Raw genomic sequence first — 18,374 nt, 5'->3', positions numbered from 1 at the left:
ATCGCACCACGTCCTGGCTACGGGCTGTCATACTCAACCCTCTGTGCCAGGAAATTGATCACTAATTCCCTGTCCTCTTACAGGCTCACTCTGTTCTCCTCCACTTCTGCTCTTGGAGCCCGGTTTCTCGCCAATCTCAATTTCAATCACGCGTTGTTTCACCGGTTATTGGCATGTTCTCCCCTTTAGGCATGGATTCTCAATGTAAACTCTTAACCACGCTGAACCGGCTAAATCACCTCGACCGTTGGATGTTTTGTGTCACTGTCCAATCCTTAATTATTTTTATTTATGTTTGATGCTAATGTTGTCTTTCCTGCCTCCCTCCCGGTTCTTTTCAATTTTTTCACAGGCAGTGTTTGTTTCAGGTTTTTTACTCTTGTCCTGATGATGATCTATGTATCTTGTGTTAGATCGAAACGTCGTCGACTCTTTTAAACAGCATGCACGTTAAACTCATGTGTTAAAACAAGTGCATTTTTGTTTAGTTCCTAAAAAGCTTGCCTCTATTATCTGTATTGGCGTTAAGCTTGTTTTGTTTTGCATGAAAAATGTCTATATTTATGTGATTGTCCCTAACTGTTGTTTGTTGAAGGAAACAGGTCTGTGTCCCACTCCTATACGCTCTCTTTGATTTTGAATGACCACGGTTAATAATATTAAATCTATATGTCCAGATGGACATCTCTTCCTAATATAGTACTGATTCTGGTCTATATTCATTGTTCTCCTACTTATACATGTTTGAAGGACCAATTGTTTTCTTAGATAGTAACTACCCAAGGTCCTTCCTACCTTTTGGGTTCCCTTGTTGAAAATAAACACCACCCCATGTGTGGCACCCTCAGCCTTACCTGGTCTTCTCTGGTAACAGCACTTTGCCCTTCATTAAGAGAAGCCTCAATTTTCAAGTGGTGCCAGGGGTAGTGGTGGCATATGGAACTATGCCCTGGGGAACCTCCTAAGGTGAGATTTCTGGTCTCATATTTGCAATGTTAAAAGGGGAAACTGCAAGCCTTCCAAAGCTTCTTAGGATCCGCCATGGCTGACGAGCTTCTCAGCAAAGGCTCTTGTCAGTGGTGTTTATCACTTGGACGCAAGCGTACGCAAGAATGGCGTGCACTATAAAGAAGGAGTCCTTGCAACTTTAACTGGAGGGGGGCTTCCAGTCTGCTCTTGGCATCTTTGTGGAAGGATCGGCCACTTGTGGGCATGGGGTACTGCTTTCTTGAGATGTCACAAAAAAGGCTCCCTTGGGATAGTAACGGAGAATGATCCCTTGCGATGACATAGGAGAAGGCTTCAATGGTATGATATAGGAGGATGATCCATCGAGATGACATAGGTGAAGGCTCCATTGGGATGGCATAGGATGAGGGACCTCTTGGATGATGTGGGGGAAGGATGCTTTGGGAAGGCATTGGGAAGGGCTCGCTTGCATAGCGGAGTAAGATGTTCCATTGGGACATCAATGGTCTATGATGCCTTGTGATGACATAGGTGAAGGCTCCATTGGGATGGCATAGGATGAGGAACCTCTTGGATGATGTGAGGGAAGGCTGCTTTGGGAAGGTATGCTGCTTTAGGATGGCACTGGGAAGGTTTCACTTGCATAGCGGAGGAAGATGCTCCATTGGGACATCAATGGTCTATGATGCCTTGTGATGACATAGGTGAAGGCTCCATTGGGATGGCATAGGATGAGGAACCTCTTGGATGATGTGGGGGAAGGCTGGTTTGGGATGGCATTGGGAAGGGCTCCCTTGCATAGTGGAGCAAGATGCTCTACTGGAAAAGCAATGGTGAATGATCCCTTGTAATGCCACAGGAGGAGGCACCAATGGTTTGCAATAGGAGGATGCTCCCTCGAGATGACATTGGGATGGCATAGAATGATAAACCTCTTGGATGATGTGAGGGAAGGCTGCTTTGGGAAGGTATGCTGCTTTAGGATGGCACTGGGAAGGTTTCACTTGCATAGCGGAGGAAGATGCTCCATTAGGACTGCAATGGTGAATGATTTCTTGTGATGACACAGGAGGAGGCACCGATGGTATGACATAAAAGGATGCTCCCTCGAGATGACACAGGAGGAGGCACCAATGGTATGACATAGAAGGATGCTCCCTCGAGATGACGTAGGTGAGGGCACCAATGGTATGACATAGAAGGATGCTCCCTCGAGATGACATGGGTGAGGGCTTCAATGGTATGACATAGAAGGATGCTCCCTCGAGATGACGTAGGTGAGGGCACCAATGGTATGACATAGAAGGATGCTCCCTCGAGATGACACAGGTGAGGGCTCCATTGCAATGCTGGAGAAGACGAATGGGCTCTTGGGGTGGGATGGAGGATTGGTCTCTTTGAATGGCTTGGAAGAAGGCATAGAGAATGGTGTCTGGAATGGCCTAGGATAATTCTACCTTGGAATGATCAAGAGGAAGGTTGCCTTGGGACGGCATAGAAAATGTTCCCTTGGAAATACATAAGGGAAATCTGCCTCGGCGCAGCATAGGGCACGGATACTCAATGCAGGGTCCGCAGTCCGTCTGCATCCCTCCGGGTTTTTTCAAGCAGGCAGCCGGGGAATAATAGCTCTCTGCTTCTCTTTACCCATTGGACTGGCGATAATTAGCCAAATGGGCAGACTGTAAACCCTCAAGAGGCCCTGTCATGATGCACCTGGACTGTGACAATAGCTGAACATGTTTAATTTTAGAAATATTAATGACTAATGCAAATACCTGCAGTGAAGAGGCTGAACTAGCAGGGGCTGCCCTAAACCTTTACACTAGCCTCACTATATTAGTGACCAATCCAGGGACTCCTGACTTTAGTAATCCATTGACCATCACCATGAGTAAGTGTTGAAAGTGTTATAATTCCACACAGCTCAATACTGGTTGGAACACTGACCAGTAACAATGATAGTGTTTTATAGAACTCTCCATACTGTTTCTAAGGGTTGTAAATAATGGTTGTTACTATGTAGCCATTTGTGATACTCAAATTGGTAGTTACTGATCACCGCATTTGTCAGAGTGAGGGTTCAAACACTGAGCCATCTTGCCTGCTAAACAGTAGTAAATAAAGGGTGTCTGATTAATCTGAGTAAGTGTCAGTCATTACTGGCCAAGTATCCCACACCACTCTGATTCCGTGAACACGCGCCTTCCAAATATCAAATCAGAGTTTGGTCGCAAATCCAAATTGCGATTCGGTAACGTGTTATCGAATCTCAATATGTGTTTACAAGACAAAACGCCTTTTTGTGTTCACAAATCAACCAATTCTGGGAATCTGACCACTTGCAAATACAGAAGGTTTCCTACATCTGGCCCAAAATTCTTTAACAGCAGCCCCCAGGACCAAGAGTGCATGACGTAAGCAAATGCTGCTCACCAACTTTCTAATCTTAGTTCTTGAGATAACGAGGCAGCCTATCAGATTCCACACATGATGCCCCTCAGCCCTGAACAAAAAAGAGTTTAACCACAGCCCTGTCTCAGGCAATGTGAGTTCCCAGAATATACCATTTCAGATAAAAGCACTGGGACAAGACCATGGACTTTCTGCAGTCACTGTGCAGAAATGGGGGCTCCAATCAGACTAGGCCTGCTGGTGATAGAGAGGGGGGGCTCTTCCTTCCCTCTTTGGTTAAGTCTTCCTCCTCTTTTAAATGTGCCACCTGCCTAGTCAATCTGGAGCCACTAGACAGACAGCCAAAGAGGAAGATACCAGTGCAGAGTATGTCACTCCAAGTCAGTGGTTTGGGGTCCAGTACTCAAGTACTTAATTTGTAAAATAATTAAATAAATAAATAAATAAATAATGAATAAATAAATAAATAAATACATAAATAAATAAACAAATAAAACATAAAGGCCCAAAGATTTTCGTAGAAGTCCACCTCCAACGCTAACTTACACCGAGGTTGGCTGCCTAGTTTTGATTCCACATTTTGCTTCTTTCACTCATAGACCTACGATTCCTCTTTCATTTTGTTCCAGGTCCTTCTCATCTCTACTTCTCCCTTTGTCACTATTTTCCTACCTTTCTCTTTCTTCACTTTTCTCCCTGTCTCGCGAATGTTCTGGGTCATAGTCTAGTGATGATAACAATGAAAAATAAGTGTGGGTGTCCGAAAATGATTGCTAGTGAAGGCCATCTCCGACAGCCCCCTGCTGTCATCAGGCACTGGTCCCACTCCCTGAGCTGGGCCCCTGGGCCCCTGGTCCCCCAACAGCACACGCCAAACCTGTCCACCTGTCCTGCCGGCAGTATTTATCACACATGTTTCTAAGGCTGCCCTGTGGGATAACGTTCAGCCCTATGTATAACTGCTTTTTTTTAAAACATTTGATTGATTTTCAAGGTTTCACAATACAAAGACACCATAGCATACATTTGTAGCATCCTTATTCTTTACATAGCGGCCCTGCTGCGTACGATGTACAACTGCTTTAATTTTCGATCCAATTTTCATGGATTTTATATTTAGAGGGGCTTTAAAAAACCATTTTACACACATTACCAAAATTCCCAATCTACCTAGTACACAGCACTTTAAAAGGTACAAGTTATTTTGGGAACTACAACAGAAATACGAATTGTCCCCGAGGGAGGTTTTTCGATACTTGCACTCCCAGACCTCAGTACCGCACCGGAATCGTCCCCCCTCGAGGATCGGCTGCTCTCAGAGCCTATTCCAGACAAAGCCATATCACTAACATATCGAAAACTCTGTAACAACCTACCAGACTCCTTCCAGGCCCTACGGGATAGGTGGCAGGCTTATATTGGGCAAATTGAGGACGAGGACTGGCAGACAACGCTGATGTCTCCGAGGGAGGCTGTCATTACCCTTCGCTTTCGATTAACTCAACTAAAAATTCTTCACAGAACGTACCTCACAGGGGTAACCTTTGCGAAAATAGGAACGAGACAAAGTGCTGTATGTCTGCGTGGCTGTCAGTTAGAGGCAACTTTCTATCATACTATATGGGATTGTCCGATCCTCCGTCATATATGGGATGGGGCAACAACGCATCTGCAGGGTGCAATAGGGAAACAGATAACACTCACACCACCGCTGGGGCTTCTGAACATTTGGGAAGCAGCTGATCTTACGGAAGTGGAACAGCAATTTGCCACCCTAGGGTACACATTAAAAGGGCGATAGCAATAAAATGGGGGGCAGCGGAAAGGCCATCAACTGGGAGCTGGGCGGCTGAAATGGATAAATGCATGATTGTGGAAAAAGAGGTGTTTAAATCCAGAGGCTGCCCTAAAAAAATGGGCTAAAAAAAGGGCGGGTGGAATACACATAGAGGTGACCTATGTATATCCCCCACAGTTGAAATGGAAATGTTAAGACACAATGGAATCCTAATCGCTAAATTGAGTGTTTGTAAACTGGTATGTCATGGCCACAAGGCACAGCATGTTTGTGAAATGTGTTTAATGGTGCTTTGTGATTACTCGAAGTTTGAACTCAATAAAAACAATTAATAATAAAAAAAAGGTACAAATTCTTACTAATTATTACAAATAGTTTTACAGATAACAAAATACTAATTTCAATATGAAACATATGTTCTTTAAAAAATGATAATACGATGCCATTTTTAAAAGATATGGTGGGGTGGTAGGGACAGTGCACACCAGTCCAACCAACATACATTAATCATGTACAATAAAACAAAAAGTCCTAATTTGAGCATCAAAGGTTGCAGTAGGCGGTCATATCGTATACCGGCAGTCGCTCTCGTGAGATTGTTTCAGCAGAGCTCCACCTAATAAGCCATCAGTTCACTTCACAACCATACAGAGGTTTAACCCTTACCTGTTTCTCCTTGCTCAAAAAAAACTATCAGATTAAGTCTACTGGCACCAGTTAAGTTTTTTTTTAATGTTGTGGGTCATAGTGAAACTCCTTTAACATTTATGTTCCTGAGGATGGCCTCGTGTACTTGTGAGACAATAGACGAAACGTCGGTGCCTGCTCCAATTCTCACACAGTAAACATTGGATCTCCGGATCAAATGATGCACACAAAGGACTGATTCCATTTATTAAGAGAGTGGACTTTACATACATCCATCTATGATGCTCCAATGAGTACTTTATGTTTGATTGTACATTATTAATGTATGTTGGGCTGTGCATGCCTAATGAACCCTACAATTCTGACTATTGTCTATAATAAACAATATGTCATTCCGCTTGAACCTCAGATTGTGTACGCCTGTTTGTACTTTTTTCAATAGTGTTATATGAGTAATCATTTATCTGGTGTGTCCTTATATTAGTTCTTTGACACCCATTTATTGTATTTAATTTTTTCTAAATAACTTCACAATGATTCCCTTCTTAGCAATATACCTTATTTTTAATTAAATGTTTTACTTTTAGAAAGTAGGCATTTTCCTGCCTTGGCCATTTAGTGCCTTTAGCCTGTCTCTGGGTCACATGACTGGGTGTAGCTGACAGCTGGGCTTTGTGTATTCCTCCTAGACGTCCACACAATAGAGAGCTGAGGTGTGCCTGGATCGGCCATTACTGGCAGGATGGGAGGGCGGAGCAGGGCACAGCCCTACTTACACTTGAATAGGCCAAATCCTGCCTCCACAAAAAGGGCTGCATACCTCTTGTAGTTGGTCTGAAGCCAGAGTAACTACCAGGGAAGGCAGGATACCTGTGGACTTCAAAGGGAAACCTCTAAAAGCTTCTCCCCACTTCAAAGGAGGGCCCAGCTATAAATATTGGACCTCAGCCACCATGGACCAGGTTCACAGAGTCTCCGAAATCATGGCGGAGGCTGGGAACTCATGGCAGAGTCTCTGCACTCGTGGCAGGATTGGCAAACTGCAGAGAGTGTACCATGCGGAGATTCAGCCACCAGTCGAGAGACTCTGCCACGAAAATGGTGCCTCCGCCACGACTGCGGAGACTCTTTGTGAATCAGGGCTCAACTCTTCAGTACACTTCTGGACCTGTGGACTCTGCCAGGAAGAAGGATTGCTTTACTGCTGAAAGGACTGCCGCTCTGCTGGACTGCTGCTCTGACTGACCGCTGCCCCGCTGTGCTGACCTGCTGCCCTTGTGTATAGGTGAAAAGGAGTGGACCTGCATCTGTTGAACCCAGTACCCCAGAGTGACTCCAAGAACTAATTAGCTGGCCTCCTGACTAGAGCCTCAGGGAGAGAAGGCTCCGACAACCTTGAACCCAGCACCTGGCCCCTGCCATCTGTGAGTCCTATGCTGGCAAGTGGTGCCACCCCAAGTCCTGGACCCTTGGAATTGGGCCTGAAGGAGCTCTTCCAGCCCACCTGTGGATCTAGCAGAACCAATGCATTTCCTCCGCTGCGCAACCCCGAGCAGAATTTTTGACATTAGAATTCATCTCTGTCATGATTAGAATAGTTGCCTCATCAAAGTCCCTTTTTCCTTAGTAGTTTTTCCCGTATTGAGAATTCATGTAGATCGGTGTAGTTGGGCCTCTGCCTTTGAGTGGCCAACTGCAAGTTTAGAATACTCACTTGTTCTCTAGTGACATCTGTGGCTATGTTTTCAGGATTTTCTGGGTTTCCTGATATTTTGGATAGTCTGCTCTCAGCTTTTTTTTTGTTTAAAAATGCTTTATTAAGAATAAAAATGAACACTGTGCAATTACATCAGATAGAAAGAAATGATCAATAAGACAATACAAGTAAATGTAAAAGAGGCAGAATATATAATGCAACAACCTAATAACAAGGAAAAGATACTAGACTGATCAGAACTCAATAATAAAACATAACTGCTGTTATGAGAATATATGCCTAAAACTTGAATTGTGATATGAAATGAATTGCTTAAAGAAATGCATCTTTTTAGAGATAAGGAAAGAAAGAAAGAAATTGAAAGAGGCAGAGAAGAAGGCAAAAGAGCAGAAAAGAGAGGGGAAAGTAATGCAATATCAGATTGACAAAGCGAATCTTATCAACTATATAATAATTTTAACAATTGTAATTAAAAACAGTTATAATTTAAGGAGGTTCAAAATCACAAACTTTAGAAACGGATCTGTCCATATTCCTAGATAAAAATGAAGTAAGAGGTAACCAGAACAAATCTTTTTTAATTTTTAACGAAATAGATGTAGCATGAGCACGGTCTAATCGATGATGATGACATAATAAGTTCCACCATGCCATATATGAGATTTTTTCTGCATCCTTCCAATCAGAAGAAATAATTTGAAAAGCCAAGGCAATCATTAAGTCAAAGAGTTTACCAGCCAAACGTTGCGGAGCCCAAAAAGGGAGAACACTGCCCAAAAATATATATTGAAGAACAAAATGAAGGGACACTGAAAGGATATCATTGATTTTGTGCCAAATTTGTAACCAAAACTTTTTAACAGGAGGGCATTCAAAAAACATATGAAAAAGATCACTCTTCTCGTGTGCACACGACCAACATTTAGCATTAGAGGACACTTTAAATTAGTATAAACTTATGGGTGTAATAAATAATCTGTTATAAAAATAATACAATGTTTGCGTAGTGTTTGCTGATGTGGACGAAGTAGGAATCTTGGCCCATATTGAGTTCCAAGTATAAGCTGAAAATTCTTGGTGCAAGTCAGATTCCCATATAAGTTCTACTTTGTGTTTTGATACAGATTTAGAAGGACTGATCAATAACTTATATATAGTTGAAGCTTTCAGTTGGGTAGAGAAATCAATTGAGGAAGGAGAGTGTGTATCTGTAGCTGGGAGAGATTGATGAGAGATAAATGTATTGAGTAGAGGCTTAAGAAGTTCAAATTGTGAAGCATATTTATTAGATATATGAAATTTGTCTTGTATCTCGGAGAAAGACAATAAAGTATTATCTGAAACAAGTTGTCTAATCGTGATAATACTATTTTGGATCAATTCGTTCCATGCAAGGATCCTGTTTTTTAATTTGAGGTTAATATTATACCAAAAAGGGGTATGTAAAATAGTGTCAGAGATAGTGTTATAGGAAGCCATTAAGGGCTTACTAATGGCAGTTGAGTGAGTAAGTATAGGGGAAATTAAACCACGTGGAGGTTGAGATATATGAATCAAATCCTTAAAAGTAAAAGGGGAAAACTGTGCAAGCTCTAATTGACCCCATACCGTGGATGGTTCTGAGTGGTTGTCTGAAAGGGAAATCCAAATATGTTTCAGCGTGAAAGCGGAATGATATGTTCTGATTTTAGGAAAATTGACCCCACCAAGATCCTTGGGTTGTTGTAGTCGAGCTAAAGCAATACGGGGGTTTGCATTTGTTCGATAAAAATTTAACAAAAGATCGATTAATAACTTTTAAAAATTTGAGCGGAAGAATAATAGGGAGCATTGACAAATGGAAATTGACAATAGGTAATAACATCATTTTAATTGTGGCTAATCTACCCCACCAAGAAATAAAAAGGGGGGACCAACCCTCTATTAATGCATTAATTTCATACCTATTAATTTTGATAGAGTCCTTGATATTATTTGTATAGAGAATTCCTAAACATTTTATACCATTTGAGCTCCATTTAAAGCCGGCGTCTTTAAACATATGGGGAGTGCAATATTTATTTAGTGGTAAAACTTCTGATTTATCAACATTTAATTTATAACCTGAGACCATCGAGTATTCAGCCAATAAGGAAAATAATTTCGGTAAGGAGGTAACGGGGTTAGATACATACAACAAAATATAATCTCCGTGTGCAGTATATTTTATATTCAGGTTTTTTAATTGAAGACCTGTAAAGGTGGAGGATCTTTGAATTGTTTCCAAGAAGGGTTCCAGCGCTAGGATAAATAATAAGGAAAACAAGGGGCACCCTTGCCGAGTACCTCTATGCAAGGGAAAGTAACTGGACTGCTTACCATTCACCCAAATAGAAGTAGAAGTATTGGAATATAACAATTTAATATATTGGAGGAATTGTGGACTGAAACCATGCCATTTCAAAGCAGCAAACATAAAGTCCCAGTTGACTCGATCAAAGGTCTTCTTGCATCTAATGTTATGGGAGCTATTGGAAGGCTAAGTTTAGCCGCTAAATGTATTATATTAAGGAAGGTTCTTGAATTATCTGACATGGATCTACCTTTTACAAATCCGGACTGGTGTATGTTTATTAAATCTGGAATAACAGAATTAACCCGGACAGCCAGCAATTTAGCAAAGATTTTGCAATCCGTATTGATGAAAGAAATAGGACTATAATTGCCACATTGAGACAAATCTTTATCTTTTTTAGGAATCAAGCAAAGCATAGCCTGAGCAAAAAAACCTTGGGTACACTTAGCACTCAAAAAAAATTTCATGAGAAATAAAAGTTTGGAAATTAACATGTGCTTGAAATGTAGATAAAAGCACTCAGTAAAGCCATCGGGTCCCGGTGTTTTATCTTTAGGAAGCATATTGATGGCATTTAACAATTCATGTTCGGATAAAGGTGTATCAAAGGAGGATAGATCTATAGTTTTATTAGGGTCTTTGGGACTCGATTGGAACAAATAGGCAATTTGTTCAGCTGAGGGGGGTGACTCTGGAGTATAAAGGTTTTTATAGTAGTCAGTAAAGCATTCTAAAATGTTGGAGTCGCTGATATGTCGTACACCAAAAGGATCTGTGATGGCAATAATTTTAGATTTTTGTTTTTTAATTTTCAAGTAATTCGCCAAAGATTTACCCGCTTTGTTACGCCTGCCATACATCTTCGCTTTAAATCTAAGTAAGGTACCACAGGCATCGACAAGGGATTGTTTATTATATTGCAATTTACATTTGATGAGCTAAGACAAAGTATCGTCCTTATTGGAGGAAAAATATTCGTGTTCCAAGGACTTGATCTGAGTTAAGAGTTGTTTGGATTCCGGAATGTTTTTTTCATTTTTTGGGCTATATAGTCAATTATAAAGCCTCGGGCAGTTGCTTTGAACGCATTCCAAACAAAATTCATTTGCGTGTCAGAAGGGAGGTTATGAGTGAAATAATCTTGTGTAAATGTTTTAAACTGATCTGTAAACTCCTGATCTAATAGGAGAGAGTTATTAAATCTCCATCTGCGGGTGGATGAAGTGGGTTTGGGGTAATCAAAATCTACAATAACCGTTGCGTGATCAGAAACTAAAATCGAACCTATTTCTGCATGTGTAAAAAACTGGAGTGTATGCTGTGTGAAAAATGCATAATCAATTCTAGAAAAGGACTTATGAACAGGTGAAAAAAAGGTGTACTCCAAATCGTCAGGGTGAAGAACTCTCCATACATCAGTGAGTCCTCTATCTAAAATAGTTTAGTGGAAAGCCTTATGCATTGGGGATGGAACAAATCTAGCTTGTGACTTGCGATCTAAAAAGGGAACAAGGGGTTGGTTGCAATCTCCTCCAACTATTAAATTCTCAGAAGCATGAGAGGTTAACAAGGAGGAAATAGCCTTCCAAAAAGTATGATCTACGCCATTCGGACCATATATGTTACAAATCATAAAATTAATATTGTTAATGGCTACTTCAAGGAGAAGCCATCTACCAGCATCATCCTTGTATTCGTTTATCAATTGAACATTTAACGATCTACGGAACAGTATAGGAACACCATTTTTGTTTTGCACAGCAGGAGAACTGACGACACTACCTACCTACTGTTTTCTAAAAGAGTTAAGGTCTTGTTCCTTATGATGCTTTTCCTGCAGTAGAGCTATTTGACAGTTCAGTTTGGACAAGTGAGACAAAAATCTTTGTTTCCTAACCGGATTACGAATACCTTTAAGATTCCATGAAACCAAACGTAAATTACTCATTGGACTAATAACAGAAGAATATATAAAACACATTTATAAACCTTATAACATGGAATAAATAAGTGACGGAATAAATGCTTAACCTAATCAAGCAAAAGAAGCTTGATAATTGGCAAACAATTTCCAATAAGAGGAAGAGACTGACACAAATATAAGACAGAGATAAGCGAAGGAGTTGGGAAAAAAGGAGGGACAGAGCAGAAAAAGTAAAATGAATTCCACAATGTCTACAGAGGAACAGCTGGCCAGAAAAGTAAAAGTAAAAGACATCAAGAATTGCCTTGGGAAGGAAGAAACTCACAATAATGAAGTGCAGGAAGAGGGGGAAAGAAAACAGAAAGAGGGAAAAAAAGAAAGAAGAAAGAGGGAAAACAGGAGATAGATGAGAAAAGCAAGAGGGGAGCCCAGTTGCCCAATGAGTGTAAAAAGAGAAGAGATGACAGGAAGCCAAAAGACTTTAGTCATAATGATCACAAACAAGAAGAACATTACTGAAGGAGGGGGGGACGAAGAGAGCAACGGCCGCTCCAAAGATGGACACAGAGAAAGCACTAGTTTACTGACAAAAGAAGAAATAATACAGAGAAAGAAAATAAAGACAATGAGGGTAAACGTAAGCAACAAGATGGAAGGGAACTTACCAAACATTGGGGAAGACAATGCAACAAAGTGGTTCATACATAACAAGACACATGGACAACGTGGTTATGTACATCAGCTTCGAGAATTGCGGTGGAAAAACCTAGGAAACATGGGAGAAAAAAAATATTAGAGAACATTTAAGATTAGCTCAGTTCCATACCTTCTCCTTTATGGACTTGAATGAATTTCTGAAGCTCGCCTGAGTCCTCGAAAGTGAAAGTTCTGTCTTTATAAGTCACTTTAAAGAAGCACGGATGAATAAGACCATAGCGGGCGTTCATGGATCTCAGCATTGGTCTAAGGTCTAGAAATTCCATTCGACGATTGGCAGTCGGCTTGGAGACATCTTGACTGAAGTAAATTTTGTGACCGGACCAGAGCATCTGCTTATGTTGCTTGGCGGCGTTGAGGATTGCCATGAGATCAGAGTACAGTAGAAAATAAGCTATGATACCTCTTAGTTTAATTGAAGAAGATGCGTTCTGGGGGCCTATCCTGTGAGCCCTCTGAATATTTAGATCAATGGATTTCGATAGACCAACGATCTGCAGAACTTGAACCTTCAAGAAGGAGATCATGTCCGAGCCCTCAGAACCTTCCGGAATTCCATAAATGCGAAGGTTGTTGCGCCTGTTTTGATTTTCTTAGTCCACTGTAGCTTTCTTCAGTTGCGTAACTTCTCTAGGGAGGATCTCAACTTTGGCGACAACATCTTGGGTATTGCTGACTTTTTTTTCTACATCAGAAAGTCTTGACTCCAGACAGGACCACTTTTCCTCAATTCTCTGAAGTGTTACAGTAGTATCCGCCATGAAGGGTCGAATATGGCGCAGTTCATCCATGATGTCCTCCAACGTTAAAGGAAGAAGTGATTTCGTTGGGGCGGAAGGATCTTTTTTGGCGCGCTTGTTGGTGGTACCAGCTGAGTCTTTACGTCCTCCAGAATTTTAACTAGCAAACACATGGGACTTATTTAAATGTGAAGAGTCCATAACCATAGCACAGTGTGGAATGCGGCTGATAAAAAAAGAAGAAAAATGACACGCAGTACAAGCAACAAATGAGTGTGTTGATAAATTCTATAAAGAGCCTGACTGCAAAATGCTGCGTAGCCTTAATGCCTCAATAGAAGAACACAATGAGCAAATGCATGTCCATTCAAAAATATGACCATCTCTCCATCCAGTTGTAAGAGGCAAGTTAGAATGGCACAAAATGAACATAAATAGAAAGAAAAATCAGTCATAGAAGTTATACAGCAACATTGTCCGCTGAGGTAAATGCGGGTGTTGAGTGAAGAAAATGGCTGCTGGTTCAACGCTTGAAAGGAGGATTGTCACATCAAGCTGCTTAATCCTGTTCATATTGTTACCATGTTTTAACTTTGTAATCAAATACTTTGACAATTGTTTATATTAAAATTGATACGGCAAGAAAGATATTGATGTCCTGCTGGTATTTTGAACTGATTTATTCAAATAACTTTATGAATCAACACAAAATTGAATAAGAGTGCCGAGGTTAATTTCTGCTTTATGTTTTCTCTGGGTCCAATTGGGCTTTGGGGGTTGTGCGCCTTAGGCAGTGGGGTGCGGTTCTCTTAACCTCAAGGGGCACCAATACTTGTTTGGTCCTATTGAATGCACATGGGGAATTGATGTGTTACCAAGTATTCCACCACTGCCATTTGTAAATATTGCAGCGTGAGGCTGTGTGAGGCAAGAAACAGAAGGGAAAAAAGTGATTGAAAAGACCTTCAAGGTCTAAGAAAACTTGCCCCAGCACTCAACGCAACTTCCGACGCGGGAATCCATCGTTTGTTCTCCACGCAGATCAAAGAAGAAAGCCTTCTGTAATAAAACGTTTCTCCGTGTCACGGAGCAATCTTAGGGAGCGGCCATTTTGTTTCGCCGCCGCGCGCACCATCTACTCTCAGCTTTAAAGATCTCTGGACACTCCGAGCATTAATAGTTGGACTTTTCCACCTGGGTGTTTTAGAGGTTGCCGACTGCTGAGTGGGATTTATATTATACACTTCTGTGCAGACCATAAGACGTTTAAGTGTACTGAGTCCATTTGCCCACTGCTCTTGATTAACCTGTGAGTCATGTCTTGCAGGAAAGTCCCCAGCACTTATATTAATTGTCTCCTGTTATAAGATTGCCGGATCCAGATTCGGGCTAGGGGCCTCCTGCAAATTTTCCCGGAATATTTGTGATAGCTTTTAATTGTGGTCCAGGGAGTGATCAAAATAATCAATTTTGCTCTGTATTTTACTCTCTGTTTTGCGATCAATGGCTGTCTTGGAGTTCGATAATGTTTCTATATTTGTCAGGAAAGGAGAGATAATTGCTTTTAGAGGTGTCTTGCCCTTGATAGAAATAAATCTGTTCATTTTGTTAGTCTCTGGATCCAAATCATCAGTTTCCCCTTCACTGTGGTGTTGCTTTCTAATACACTAGTGGAGAAGTGTGGCTCAATGATTGGAGTGGCAGACCCTGATGCAGAGGTCTAGCCCGGGACCAGGGTTCAATTCCCCGCCTCGGCGGGTCTTGGGCTTCAAAAATTCGACGGACCTGATAATTCTCGCCTCGGTGCCATTCCAATCATGGAGTCCCACTCTGCAACTCTGGGCAATAGCTTGCTTAATCTCCACAACGGCCCCCACAACGCTAAGGATGCCTGGCCTCCACCTTGGGGGTGCCCAGGAGTGGACGCCTCACAGGGAAAGCCAGGATGGGTTCCACAGCGGTATTCGTACAAGCGCCTTGAGACCCTTGCGGGTGAGTAGTGCGCTATACAAGTATCAATTTAGTTTGTTCTTGCTTGGCTGTTTTCTCTTGTTGATATAGAAGCTGTGCTTTTACAATCATTTTTTAGGGATGTCATAGCCCCCATGGCCCTTGCCGATGTCTGGCTAGATTTTGAGAGCTTTGTCCTGGCTCTAGTTTGTCGCATCTTGAGGTTTTGGACAAATCACCTCGTGGTTTGCTCTGAAATATACTGCTAGGACCAGCTGCTGGGCTATTTTCAAGGTAAAATGTTCTCTGGTCAGGAATGGCAATGATGAGGGATAACTGTATAACAATGACAAACCACCTATGAGCATGGATCTTCACGTCCTCTGGGTATTCTGCATTTACCCAGATTTCTCATCCCCAGCTGTGGTGTCCTAATATTTTTGCACTCTCTTCACTCCTCCTACTCCCTTTACAGTGCTCTTACACCCGGCGGGCCTGGTCTTTGATGGTCAATGCAACACTTGCAGCAGAGACATTGCCAGGCTTGAGATGAAGAAGTGCAAGAAAGAGTGGACCAGATGGCAGGTCTTCTTATGCTCTGCACCCATGACCTGAAACTCCATCCCCACTCAGATAGATATTAAACTCTATCTCAGCCAAATGGATATGAAACTCCCTCCCCACCCAGGCTCTGAAATTTCATCCCACCCAGATGGATTTGAAACTCCATCTCCACCAGATGGATTTGAAAATCCACCCCAGCCATATTGATATGAAAGTTCATCCTCACCCAGAGTCTGAAACTCCACACATACTCAGATGGACCCGAAATCCCATCCCCACCCATTGGCTGTGAAACTCCATTCCCATCCAGATGGATTTTTAACTCCATCCTCACCCAGATGAATAGGAAACTCCATCCCCACCCAGATGGATCTGGAACACCATCCCAACCTACATGGACCTGAAATCCCATCTCCACCAAGAGGAATATTAAACCCCAACCCTAGACAGATGGATATGAAAATCCATCCCCACCCATGATATGAAACTCCACTTCTACTCGGATGGATCTGAAACTCCACCTCTGCAGAGATGGATATGAAACTCCATCCCCATCCAGATGGATACGAAATTCCACCCCCCACCCTGAATCTGAAACTCCATCCCCACTCAGATAAATCAGAAACTCCAGCCCCACCCAGATGAATCTGAACTCCATCCCTACTCAGATGGATATGAAACTCCATCCCCACCCAGATGGATATGAAACTCCATCCCCACCCAGTAGGATATGAAATGCCATCACCACCCAGATGAATATGAAACTCCATCCCCACCCAGGATATGAAATTTCACATCTACTCGGATGAATTTGAAATTCAAACCCTGCTGAAATGGTTCTGAAACTCCATCCCCAGCCAGATAAATCTGAAACTCCATGCCCACACTGATAAATCTGAAACTCCATACCCACCCAGATGGATACTAAACTTCATCCCCATCCGGATAGATATTAAACTCCATACCCACCCAGATGGATATTAAACTCAATCCCTAACCATATGAATATTAAACTCCATCCCCAGCCAGATGTATATGAATCTACATTCCACCCAGATGGATAGGAAACTTCGCCCCCATCCAGATAGATATGAAACTCCATAACCCACCTACATGGACCTGAAACTCCCTCTCCGCCAAGATGAATGTTAAACCCCATCCCTAGCCAGATGGCTATGAAACTCCATCCCCACCCAGTATATGAAACTCCACACCTACTCGGATGGGTCTGAAATTCTACTCCGCTGACATGGATCTCAAAATCCATCTCGACCCAGATAAATCTGAAACACCATGCCCACTCATATGGATATGAAATTCCATCTCCACACAGATGTATCTGAAACTCCATCCCCACCCAGGTGAATATAAAACTCCATCCCCACTCAGATGGATATGAAACACCATCCGAACTTGGATATGAAACTCCATCCCCACCCAGATGGATCTGAAACTCCATCCCCACTCAGATCGATATGAAACGCCATACCCACCCAGGATCAGAAACTCCTTCTCCACCCAGTTCTATCTGAAACTCAATCCCAACCCAGATGGATCTGAATCTCCATCCCACCTAGATGGGTATTAAACTCAACCCCAGCCATGTGGATATGAAACTCCATCCTCATCCAGGATCTGAAACTCCATTCTCACCCAGATGGAACTCCATCCTCACCCAGGATATGAAACTCCACATCTACTCTGATGTATTTAAAATTCAAACCCTGCCGAGATGGATCTGAAACTCCATGCCCACACAGATGAATCTGAAACTCCACGTCCACACAGATACATCTGAAACTCCATACCCACCCAGATGGATATTAAACTCCATCCCCATCCGGATAGATATTAAACTCCATCCCCACCCAGATGGATATTAAGCTCATCCCCAGCCATATGGATATTAAACTCCATCCCCAGCCAGATGTATATGAATCTCCAGTTCACCCAGATGGATAGGAAACTCCATCCCCATCCAGATGGATCTGAAACTCCATAACCCACCCACATGGACCTGAAACACCCTCTCCACCAAAATTATTATTAAACCCCATCCTTAGCCAGATTATTAGGAAACTCCATTCCCACGCAGGATATGAGACTCCACACCTAATCGGATGGTTCTGAAACTCCACCCCCGCTGAGATGGATTATTCTGAAACCCCATCTGTACTCAGGTGAATCTGAAACTCCATCCCCACTCAGATGGATATGAAACTCCATCACCACACAGATGGATCTGAAACTCCATCCCCACCCAGATGAATCTGAAACTCCATCCCCACTCAGATGGATATGAAACGCTATCCCCACCCAGGATCAGAAACTCATTCTCCCCTCAGTTCTATCTGAAACTCAATCGCCACCCAGATGGATCTGAATCTTCATCCCCACCCAGATGGATATTAAACTCAACCTCAGCCATGTGGATATGAAACGCCATCCTCCCCAGGATCTGAAACTCCATCCTCACCCAGATGGATATTAAACTCCATCCCCACCCAAATGGATATCAGGCTCCATCCCCAGCCATATGGATATTAAACTCCATCCCCAGCCAGATGTATATGAATCTCCAGTTCACCCAGATGGAT

The sequence above is a fragment of the Triturus cristatus genome, chromosome 10, assembly GCF_964204655.1.
Source record: "Triturus cristatus chromosome 10, aTriCri1.1, whole genome shotgun sequence".
NCBI classification, from domain to species: domain Eukaryota; kingdom Metazoa; phylum Chordata; class Amphibia; order Caudata; family Salamandridae; genus Triturus; species Triturus cristatus.
Note: the sequence above shows the minus strand (reverse complement) of the source record.